At 33.5% G+C, this 10,724-nt stretch overlaps 1 pseudogene; it reads right to left on the reverse strand.

Moving 5' to 3' along the window:
* Window positions 1–7,299: 7,299 nt before the first annotated feature.
* Window positions 7,300–10,724, reverse strand: part of LOC18041249 — a 9,949-nt pseudogene continuing 6,524 nt past the window's right edge.

Raw genomic sequence — 10,724 nt, forward strand, 5'->3', positions numbered from 1 at the left:
TTGAACCAAATTATTCAAGTACAGAAGAACGAGCAAGCTAAATCATGTATAAGAGATTGGCCTGGTTCGGGATAGCTTCTTCACTGTACCTGAAGGGTTGGCTCAATCTCTTCTTTAGAATTCTGCAGATTTTGTAATTACTCGTGTAAGCAAGCATACATTGCCACCATAAGAATAATAAAGCTAGAGTAATGATATGACCACCACCTCTTGTGCACAAACAATATTGTATAAACTAATGCGACATAATATGATTGGTTAAACAAAAACATTACATGGCCCTCATAATTTATTTATTTATTATTATTATTATATATTTTCAGTCAACCAATCATATTATATTACATTAGTTTCTATAAAATAATTTGCTAAATAGCACCAAAACTTAATTGATACTCACCATTTCATTGAACAATTTTTTCATGGTGTCATTGAGATTGCCTTCCCAACATCCTTTATCATCATCTTTTTCTTCTTCGGTGACGTTCACTTTGTTTAGCATTGGTGTGTCTAAGACTCCTTGAGAGAAGATCTTCATTTTTGGACACTGTCTCACAACTACTTGTTTCAAGGACGGGAATTCAAGAGCGTAATTACCTAAACAAAAGCTTGTTAGGCTTGGCAAACAATCAAGTCCCAAGTACTTCAATTTGTTGAAAACAATGCAATCTTTCGATTCTTCTCCAACCTGCGACTGTATGATTTCTTCCATCATTTTGCAATCAGTTATCTTCATTCTTCTGAGATTAACCAGATTTTTAGATGCTGAGAGCGTCAACACATTTATCAACCCGTGACACTTCGATACTTTCAAAACCTCAAGGTTTTCCAAATGCCACGAAGGTGGTACTAATTTTTGCAACTTACCACATTCCGATATTTTTAGACTTTCCAAATTTGCAAATACTTTGTTGGATTCGGCATTTTCCTTCCAGAGATGCTGCAATTTGTGTAATCCAGACAACTCTAACCCCCACAATTGAGGGAAAGCAACCTGAAAATCAACAAAATTAAGTTGTAAATGAAAATATGTATCCAATCTCTGCAGTCTTCCTCTGCATATTTTATGGACAAGATTAATCACGGCATTTTATATTTTATTTTCCAAATTAGTATGCTTTGCAGTAGGATCCCAAATATAAGTATCAAATCGATTACTCTTTGAAACACATAAATGAAATCTGATGCTAAATCCAATATGAATTAGCTAGGAAAACAGAGATGTTACACACATAATTAATATAGTTCATCACCTCGTGTTACCAGGCATCCAATTAATTTCTGACATTTTTATAATTCATACTATAAAGTTAGTTAATAACGGAGGTTATATTGTTAAATCAGATATAAATTAAGACGACATGCAAAAAGATGAGTCATTAAATTTGATTTGATTCTAATGAAATTACATCTGTGCGAATGAAAGTGAAGGGAAAAATAATAATAATGATTACCTTTTCATCGAAGAGATGTTGTATTTGATTAGCTACCAAGAGGTTCTCTTCTGATTTTAATTTTTGAGCTTCCTTATTATCTGCTGTCATGTGCAGTACAGATGTAGAATTGGATATGAATGTTTCCATATCAGGGCAATTCTCAATAGTTAGATAACTCAGCAGTTCAATTATATTCCCAGTGAAGTTGCAGAATCTTTTGAGTTTTGGAAGATCAATGAGCCTTAGGTTGGAAAGCTTAGGAAACAGGGGGCCTATATGTTCTTTGTCAGCATTAATTAGCTCTTCCAAATGGAGCACCTCTTCTAGTGAATCACAATTCGTCACTGCCAGGCATTCCAAATTGTTCAAGCACCGTAGCAGATTGGCAGGAATAGCACTCGACATATTCGTGCAGTCATCCACTTCCAGCTTTCTTAAATTGTTGAAGAAGCTGACAGGCAGTTCTTGGCCATGCCATATTTCTTTCAAACGTGGAAAACGTGAGAGTTGCAAATACTCTATATCACGAAATCCAATCTGCACAAACCAAAACAATTGCACTGGATATATACAATTTTTTTTTAAAGGCATTAGATATATATATATATATATATATACACACACACACACACACACACATTAAACTTACATGTTTTGTGTTTTAACTTCTAAAACTACATATACAAGGTAGGTGTATATGTTTAAATGTGCAAGCGTAGGGGAGATGCATGAACAATTTGGGTGAATCGATTAACACAGACCATCTTTTTGTAACATATTTTTAAATGTGCAAGTGCAAGGGAGATGCATGAGCAATTTGGATGAATTGATGAGCACATACCATTTCTTTGTAACACTTCTGTATAGTGGAATTAAGATTGCCTTCCCGATGGTACAATTCACTGTCTTCCTTTTTACTAACTTGCACTTTGTACAGCTTTGGTGTGGATAAGATTCCCTGGGGAAAAGTCTTCATGTTCGGACAATGTGTCACCGAAACTCGTTCCAATGATGGGAATTCAAGAGTATAATTCTCCAAACAAAAGCTGGTAAGCCTTGGTAAATAATCAAGTATCAAAACTTTTAATTCGCTGAAAGCAATACGATTCTCCTTCACTTCTTCTCCAACATGTCCTACGATTTCTTCTAATTTTTGGCAATTCGATACATTAAGATTCACCAGACTACTAGGAATTCCAACCTGAAAATAAGCAAAAGTGTGTGTATATTAAAAAAGTAAAAATGTAAGAATATCATTCAACTAGCACCACAACAGAAATGGCTTTTTGCAACAAAAAGATTTTGTTGCCTAAAGTGCCAATTTTGTTGCCATAGGTTATTGCTACAAAAACAAGCTTGTCGGCCCGGTCGTCGGCCTAGCACTGTCGCCCTCTATGTTTAACAACATATCAAAACATTTCTCGCCTCAAACTTCCTTTCGCAACAAAACAGATTCGTTGTGAAGGAGTCTTCAACTTGTTTAGAGAATAATTTGGCAACAAACATTTTTGTTGCGCTAAACAGTTTTACACAACAAACTAATTTTGTTTCTATATAGTTATTTACTACAAAACTAATTTGTTGCTAAGAAATAAAGTACATTTTATAAAAAAAACGTGTACCAACAAAGGTGTTTGTTAGCTAAGATCATTTTAGGCAACAAAACTACTTTGTTTCTTTATGTTGAAAATTTTACAAATTTGCAATAAATATTTATATATTTTTAGAAACAAATCAATTTTGTCATTAAAAAATAGTACAATTTTTTTTTAATAATATCATGGTATAAAAGGAAGCAAACCAAGTTCGTTGGGAAAGATACCAATTTTTTCCCCCACCATGACAATAATAAACTAGAAATATATGTTGAGAAATCTAACAAAAAAATCATTAATGTCATTGAACTAATTTAAAAGTTAAAGGCCCATTCAGTATCCAAGCTATATATATATATATACAAAACTGACTTTAAGAATCACATATGATAGTCAAATACAAAAGTGGATTGTCATCTATCCCAAAAATGTAATGAGCAAAAATTATAAACGATCTCTAATTACAACTACTCCAAACTCCAAATACTTAAAGATATGACATGCACCAGCAGTAACCAAAAAGATCAAGTGATGACCAATTCAAAATACTAACAAGTTCAAGATACTCTAAGGACATCATTGAAATGAGTAATCATTGAGTAGCTGAATCTGTAAAGCAAAAAGTGGATCCTTGAGAAGAAAAAAATTGCTGCATCATACCCTCAAATTGGGACAATCTGGACTCCAATTGATCAATAGTCTTCTTTTGTTCTTGAAGCTCAACATCTTGTGAATCCAATCTACTTTGTTGTGAAGATATAATACCATGCAATCTGTCAGCCTCAGAAGTATCAACACCATGGTTTGAAGTTGGGCGTGGTCCGTTGCCAAGTCCTCGAAAATAGCCTGTTTTCTTTCCAAGTACTTCAATGCATATTTCCTTTTGAGTTAGTGGTTTTGCTTCTTGAGGATCTATTTGTTGCTGTTGTTGTATCTCTACCATTTGGTCCTATACATAAAGCTTTGTTAGTAAATGAAGGAAGAAAAAAAAGAATTTTATTAATTAAATAGTTGAAATTTAATCCATTGGTCATGGAATTAATTTGTATTAAGGCATAAATTGAAAAAAAAAAAAAAGAAACTTGCTGTTATACTTATAAATCTAATTATTTGATATTTCAAATAATAAAGTTAATTAGAGCATGAAAGAAAAATTAAGAAAAAAAAACTCAATGAGTAAACTTTCATCAACAGTATGTAGGTGATAAGAAATAATAAAATTAAAAATTTTGTTTCCAACAAAGCATCTTACATGGTTTAAGTGTGCCATCTCATTCACCCAACCTTTTGTCTTGCTGAAATGATTGACGCGAAATAATTCTATTTCACCATCAACCATGTCATCCTCAAGATAATTAACAAAAGGTCTTGATCCCCCACAATGGACATATGGGAGCTTAGCACGATTAGCTTTGTTTTTGGTAGATTGAGTCTACATTAAAAAAATATAACAGTGGAAAATAAGATACATATACAAGCATATTGACAACTAGTTGGACAATTTAAAGTTCATAATATGAATATCATTGGACCTGGAAACTTGCGGAATTGTAAATGTTATGACAAAGCCAAGCCCAATCATCTGGACATATGCCTGGATATGAATGCTTAAGTGCCTCTTCAAAGGATGGATAATCCAAGTAATGATCATACATCCAATGTCTCATATCATGATATCTCCCACCCATAATGTTATTCACACATCGACGAACATGTGGTACGTTCAAATCAATCTCAAACTTTGACTGAATTTAGGAAAAAAAAGATATCTCAGTTTATAATTAAAAAAAATGACATATGAAGAATATTAATAATCATAAGTACTTACTAATAGTCGATCAAACAAAACCTACCAATTAAACTCTTTAAATACCAAATTCTAGAGTTGTAACAACACCTTGCACAAACTCTTGGCTGGGCATAACAGGCTAAGATTGGGGAATTGTAGATGCGACAACAATTTCTGCTCTTACACGTTTGGTAACTCTATGTCCAGGACCCATCTAGTAATTATTAAAAATATACATTAGAGTTTATTAATAATCAACATAAAAATAAATCAAGATAACTATAATTTTGTCAAAGAAATTATAACATGAAAGATCCTATTACTGGGCATAGATCCTAAATTCATTTGACTATTGTCCACAAACTCAGGTTCTTCACCATGAAAAACCCATGAAAAATCCATTAACTTTAATTTAACAAATTAAAAATTGAAACAAAGACCCACTTAATAAATAATTAAAGCAAAACCCACTAAACAAAATCAAACTCAACAGGCCAATATATAAAATAAAACTAAATTTACTTGAAGAAATCGTTGTCTTGAGTGGTGCCTTCCAAGTACAACTCTTCAATGGCTTAAAGCTTGGGCAGAGAGAATGACTCCAAGGCAGGGCAAAAGAAACAAGCGAAGAGTAAAGTGGAAATATTCTAGAAGCAATATTTTAATTAAGAAAAAATTGGAGATGGAAACTTTACTTCGGTTAGCACGCGGTTTATTAAATAAAGGGCGCGGAAATAAAAAATTAAAAAGCCTCCCACAAAGTCATGTTTGCTTTTATATTATCTTTATATTTTCATTTATTAATTTAATATTTTTGTTAACCTTTGCGCAACAAAATTAATCTCGTTGCAAAAAACTCTGAGAGTACAAAACAAATTTTCTCGCTAATCACAACCTTTTGCAATATTTCATTTGTTGCAACTGATTTAAGTGTTTGTTGTGGAAAAACTTGAGCAACGAAACATATTTTGCCTTCATTAAGCTTGTTAGGCAACAAGAACACTTTTGTTGCCAAACATAGCGTAGGGCAAGAAAATATTTTGTTGCCATATATTCTAATTTTCTTGCCTATTCCACATCATTAAGAAGAATAAAATCTGTTTAGCTATAGCGATAAAGACTAATTTTTGTTGCAAGATATGAATTTTAGCAATAAAGTAAGTTTTGTTGCAATAGAATTTGTAGCCAATACTCTATTTTCTTGTGGTGTAGGTTCAAAGTATGTTTAATCATACAATTATACGTTTTATAAACATAACAAACCATGAAATGTCTACTAGATAATTTTTTGTTAAACAAAAAAAGCAACAAGATAAATAAATAAATAAAAGCCAGATAAACAAAGATAATAAAAATGCATTTACACTATTTACTATTAGGAATGTAGAAAGAATTTAAGGCAATTTCTAAATATTTTAGACTTATTTTGCATCTTGATATCAGTTTTTAAGCATAAATTTGCAAATTTCAACTATTCCTTTTGGGGAAAAAAAAATCAACCAAAATGCCGCTTTTTCCCTTTTCCTTGGTCCCTTTTTTTTATGTACATTTAAAAATGGGAAAAAAAATTGGAAAAGACTTCCCAATATTGTCAACAAGGGACTGCTGCTGTAAAGTGGATCTTTATTAAGTACTTCCAGACTCAAGGAAATTTCTTTACAATCACGGGTCAGTTGTAAATAATCATCAATTTGTGGTTAATTAATGGCATAATCAATTCGTAACTAAACAAGAGATATTAATTAAATTTGAAGACTTTTATTTTCTTTTTTTTCTTTTTCCAATCGAAATGTGAAGAATTAAGGAAAAGAGAAATATATAGATGAATTTATGAACCTATAAGATGAGTGACTATCCTTTAATTTTTGAAAATCGTACTTTTTAAGATATGAGCAAAAACTATTTAATTGAATTATATTATGCTGTTGAATCGTGTTTGAAAAATTTATATTGTTAATTCTAATGCTGACGAACCTAAAAACCGGACTTAAAACGTAGATTTCAGGGTGGTGGTTCGAAGTACGATACTTGAAATAAATAATCAGTGGCTGAATATCATTTGTAAACAAAAAATGGTTAAAATATTGTTGGATGTAATTTGAAAAAAAAAAAAAAGATTCGAAATGAATACAGCGAACTTACCAATGGAGGAAAAATATTCTTTAGGTTATCACACCAATTTATCTCCAAATTCTTCAATTTGCTGAAAGACTCCGAAGCAAGCTGGTGGTGCCATATTCTTCTCAAATTATCCATCCTCCCAATATCTAATACCTCCAACCTAGGAAGTCGTACCTGGCAGTTAAAGATTAAATAACTAATTGATCAATTAATGGCATAATCAATTGATAACTAAATTAGAGGCGGATATTAACTAATTTTGAAGACTCAAGGAAAAGAAAAATTAAGTATTGTGACTAAAATTAATTTTTTTTATTAAAAAAAAAACTTTTCGTCAAAGAGAGGAGGAGGTTGCATTTCAGAATGATTGGTGTCTTCTGGTGAGCTCGTAGAGATGAATCTTAACATATTTCTGCAACCACGAAACTTGAGGTTTAGCAAAGAAGGGAATTCAACAACTGAATCTGAATGAATATGTCCCGTATTGGCAAAGCTTGTTAGTTTATAAAGCCCATAGAGCTGTAGGGAGTGTAGTTTAGGAAAAACCTTTAATTCAATCAACTTTCCTTCATCTCTTTCTGACCACCCCGTGGTGTCGACTACCCTTTCCATTGACCAACAAGTGGTTATCTCAAGATGTTGGAGTTTCGCAAGACTATTAACCATAGAATATGAAAACAGATACTTCATACGATGACAACTGACCACGTGCAGCTTTGTTAGATTTTGATAACAGTACATTCCTTGATTATGATCGGCCCATAATTTTTTCATGTTTCTTAAGTCCCTGAGATTCAATTCCTCTAAGCTCGGAAGAATAACCTGCAAAGAAAACCCGTACATTTTTGTTCCTTCAAGTACAACCGTCTAGTATAATATTTTTTTGATGATCGAAGATTAATGGTGATAATAAATTAATCAATTAATTATTGAACAGAAAATTATCACCTTTGGAGCAGTATCATCATCAGCAATGATTTCGTTGAATCCCAAAGAAGTTGTTGGTTTCTCCCTGTCGGGTCCTATAAACAAACAAAAACAATATATACATAATTAATCTTTGTTTTTTTTTGGTCCAAAATAATTGAGGAGAAGTCCATAATCACACCAACACTTACCAACAATCATTTCCAGATCATCGCAAGAAGCCACTTCTACCTTTTGAAGCTGCAGTAGGTTTTTGGCTATGGAGAATGAGAAAAGATGCTTCAATTCGCGACAGGATTTTACTTCGATAATCCTTAAGTTGCTGAAAGATTGATCTTCTGTGAGTTGGCTGTCACATATTGTCTCCAAATTATTCAAATAGCTAAGAGACAATGACTCCAGCAAGGGAAAGACTGTCCAATGAACCCGTCCAACTGAACCAACAATATGCGAAATATCATAACAATATTCTACACGAAGATGCTTCAATCGTGGAAAACCTTCCCCATCATCTAATTCATGAACAACATTCTGAACACCCTTCAGTTCGATTAGATGGATCTCTTCAGTTAACTTCAGCAACATTTTCGTCCCATAATTCTCCCAAAGAGTGCTAACATTTTCTAACCCATGGAGCTCCACCAATCTTGATGTTTCAGAATTAACGCGCCACCACGCTTCTCCTATACATATCTTATATCTTTGCAATTCCACAGGGACCCAATCCTGCGGCAGAATTTGGGCATCCCGAACGTGTATCTCCAAGGTACTTAGCTTTGACAACCCCTTCAATTCAGCAAGACTGGCGTTACTTCCTCCTTCAACCTTATCCCACTGCGAAAAACTGTCACCCATATATAGTTCTTCCAATCGAGAAAAATTTGATATGACATTTGGTGCTATCACTACAAGGCTCCTACAATGTTGGGTGCAAGCGGAAGTGCAGAAAAATTTTTATTTAAGAACAGAGTATTTTGCTGGAAATTTCTGAAACTTTATTGCTTAATTCATTTTTTTCGTTTCTCTCTTCCTTTTCATACAACCAGAGTTCTATATTTATATGCATTATAGACAACTCTAGAGATTACATTAATCATGCTTTACATTTCCAAAGCTACATTGCAAACATCAATTCTACCCTTTACTTCATGTTGAAAAACAAACCAAATAACCCTTCAAACTTCTTGCTCAATTTACTAGATTATTAATTATATCTCAACACCCCCTCTTAATTAGTAATCTTCAATTGCTTCTTGAATTTTTCAAACTTCTCAATGTTGATTGCTTTGGTCAGAAAATCTGCTGGCTGCTCATTAGTGCTGATAAACTCCATATTAACTTCTCCTTTGTTTACTAAGTCACGGATGTAGTGATAACGCAGCTCAATGTGCTTAGATTTAGCATGAAATACGGGGTTCTTTGTTAGAGCAATGGCTGACATGTTGTCACAATAAATTGTTGTTGCAGCATCTTGATTGAATTGCAAATCCTTGAGAATTCTTCTAAGCCAAACGGCTTCACAAGCTGATTCAGTTGCTGCAATGTACTCTGCCTCGGCTGAGGATAAAGCTACTGACTTCTGCTTCCTTGAGCTCCATGAAATCACATTTGTACCAAGACAAAATAAATAACCTGATGTGCTTTTTCTGTTATCAAGGGAACCAGCCCAGTCACTGTCAGTAAAACCAACAAGCTTGCAATTGTCTTCTTTTTCATACATGATCCCCTGCTTTTTTGTTCCTTGAAGATACCTTAAGATTCTCTTTGCTGCAATATAATGGGACTTCCTTGGATCATTCATAAATCTAGAAAGAACACTAACTGAGTGCAAAATGTCAGGTCTTGAGTTGGTTAGATAAATCAATGAACCAACCAAGCTTCTATAGATTCTTGCGTCAGCCTTTTCTTCTTTTTCATCATGTTTCAATTTTTCATTCAAACCCATAGGAGTAGGTGCTGGTTTGCATTTGAACATGTGGAATTTCTTCAACAAATCTTCTACGTATTTTTCTTGACAAAAGAAGATTTTACCTCTGGCTTGCTTCACTTGAATGCCAAGAAAATACATCATTAAGCCCAAGTCAGTCATCTCAAATTCATCTAGCATGCTTTTTTTAAACTCTTCCACCATTTTCAGATTAGTGCCACAATAAATTAGATCATCAACATAAAGGCAAACAATAAGGAAATCAGTACCTTCCTTTTTGACATAAAGAGAAGGTTCACTTGAGCTTCTGTCAAATCCATTTTTAACAAAATATCTATCAATTCTACTATTCCACGCTCGAGGGGCTTGCTTCAAGCCATACAAGGCTTTTCGGAGTCGATAAACTTTGTTTTCTTCACCTTTTACTTCATATCCTTTAGGCTGCTCAACATAAACCTCTTCTTCAATTTCACCATTTAGAAATGCCGATTTTACATCTAGCTGAAACACATTTAATTCCATTTGGGCTGCCAAGGCAAGAACAGTTCGAATAGTCTCCATTCGAGCTACGGGAGCAAACGTTTCTGTAAAATCAACTCCAGGCAGCTGAGAGTATCCTTTGGCAACGAGCCGCGCCTTATATTTTTGAACTGAACCATCTTCATTGTACTTGATTTTGAAGATCCATTTCAGCCCAATTGTTTCTTTTCCATTTGGCAAATTAACCATCTCCCAAGTTTTATTTTTCACAATGGTGGCCATTTCCTCGTTCATTGCTTTGATCCAATCTTCATTTCTTGAGGCCTCCTCAAAGTCTTGAGGCTCACAAGAAAATAAAGCAAGTTCACATGACTCATAAATTTCTCTCATTGACTTTATCTTCCTTGGAGGGCTTTCATCATCCGAAGAAACTTTCTGCTGCTGAATTT

Source organism: Citrus clementina, unplaced genomic scaffold (genome assembly GCF_000493195.1).
Source record: "Citrus clementina cultivar Clemenules unplaced genomic scaffold, Citrus_clementina_v1.0 scaffold_5, whole genome shotgun sequence".
In the NCBI taxonomy this organism is placed as follows: domain Eukaryota; kingdom Viridiplantae; phylum Streptophyta; class Magnoliopsida; order Sapindales; family Rutaceae; genus Citrus; species Citrus x clementina.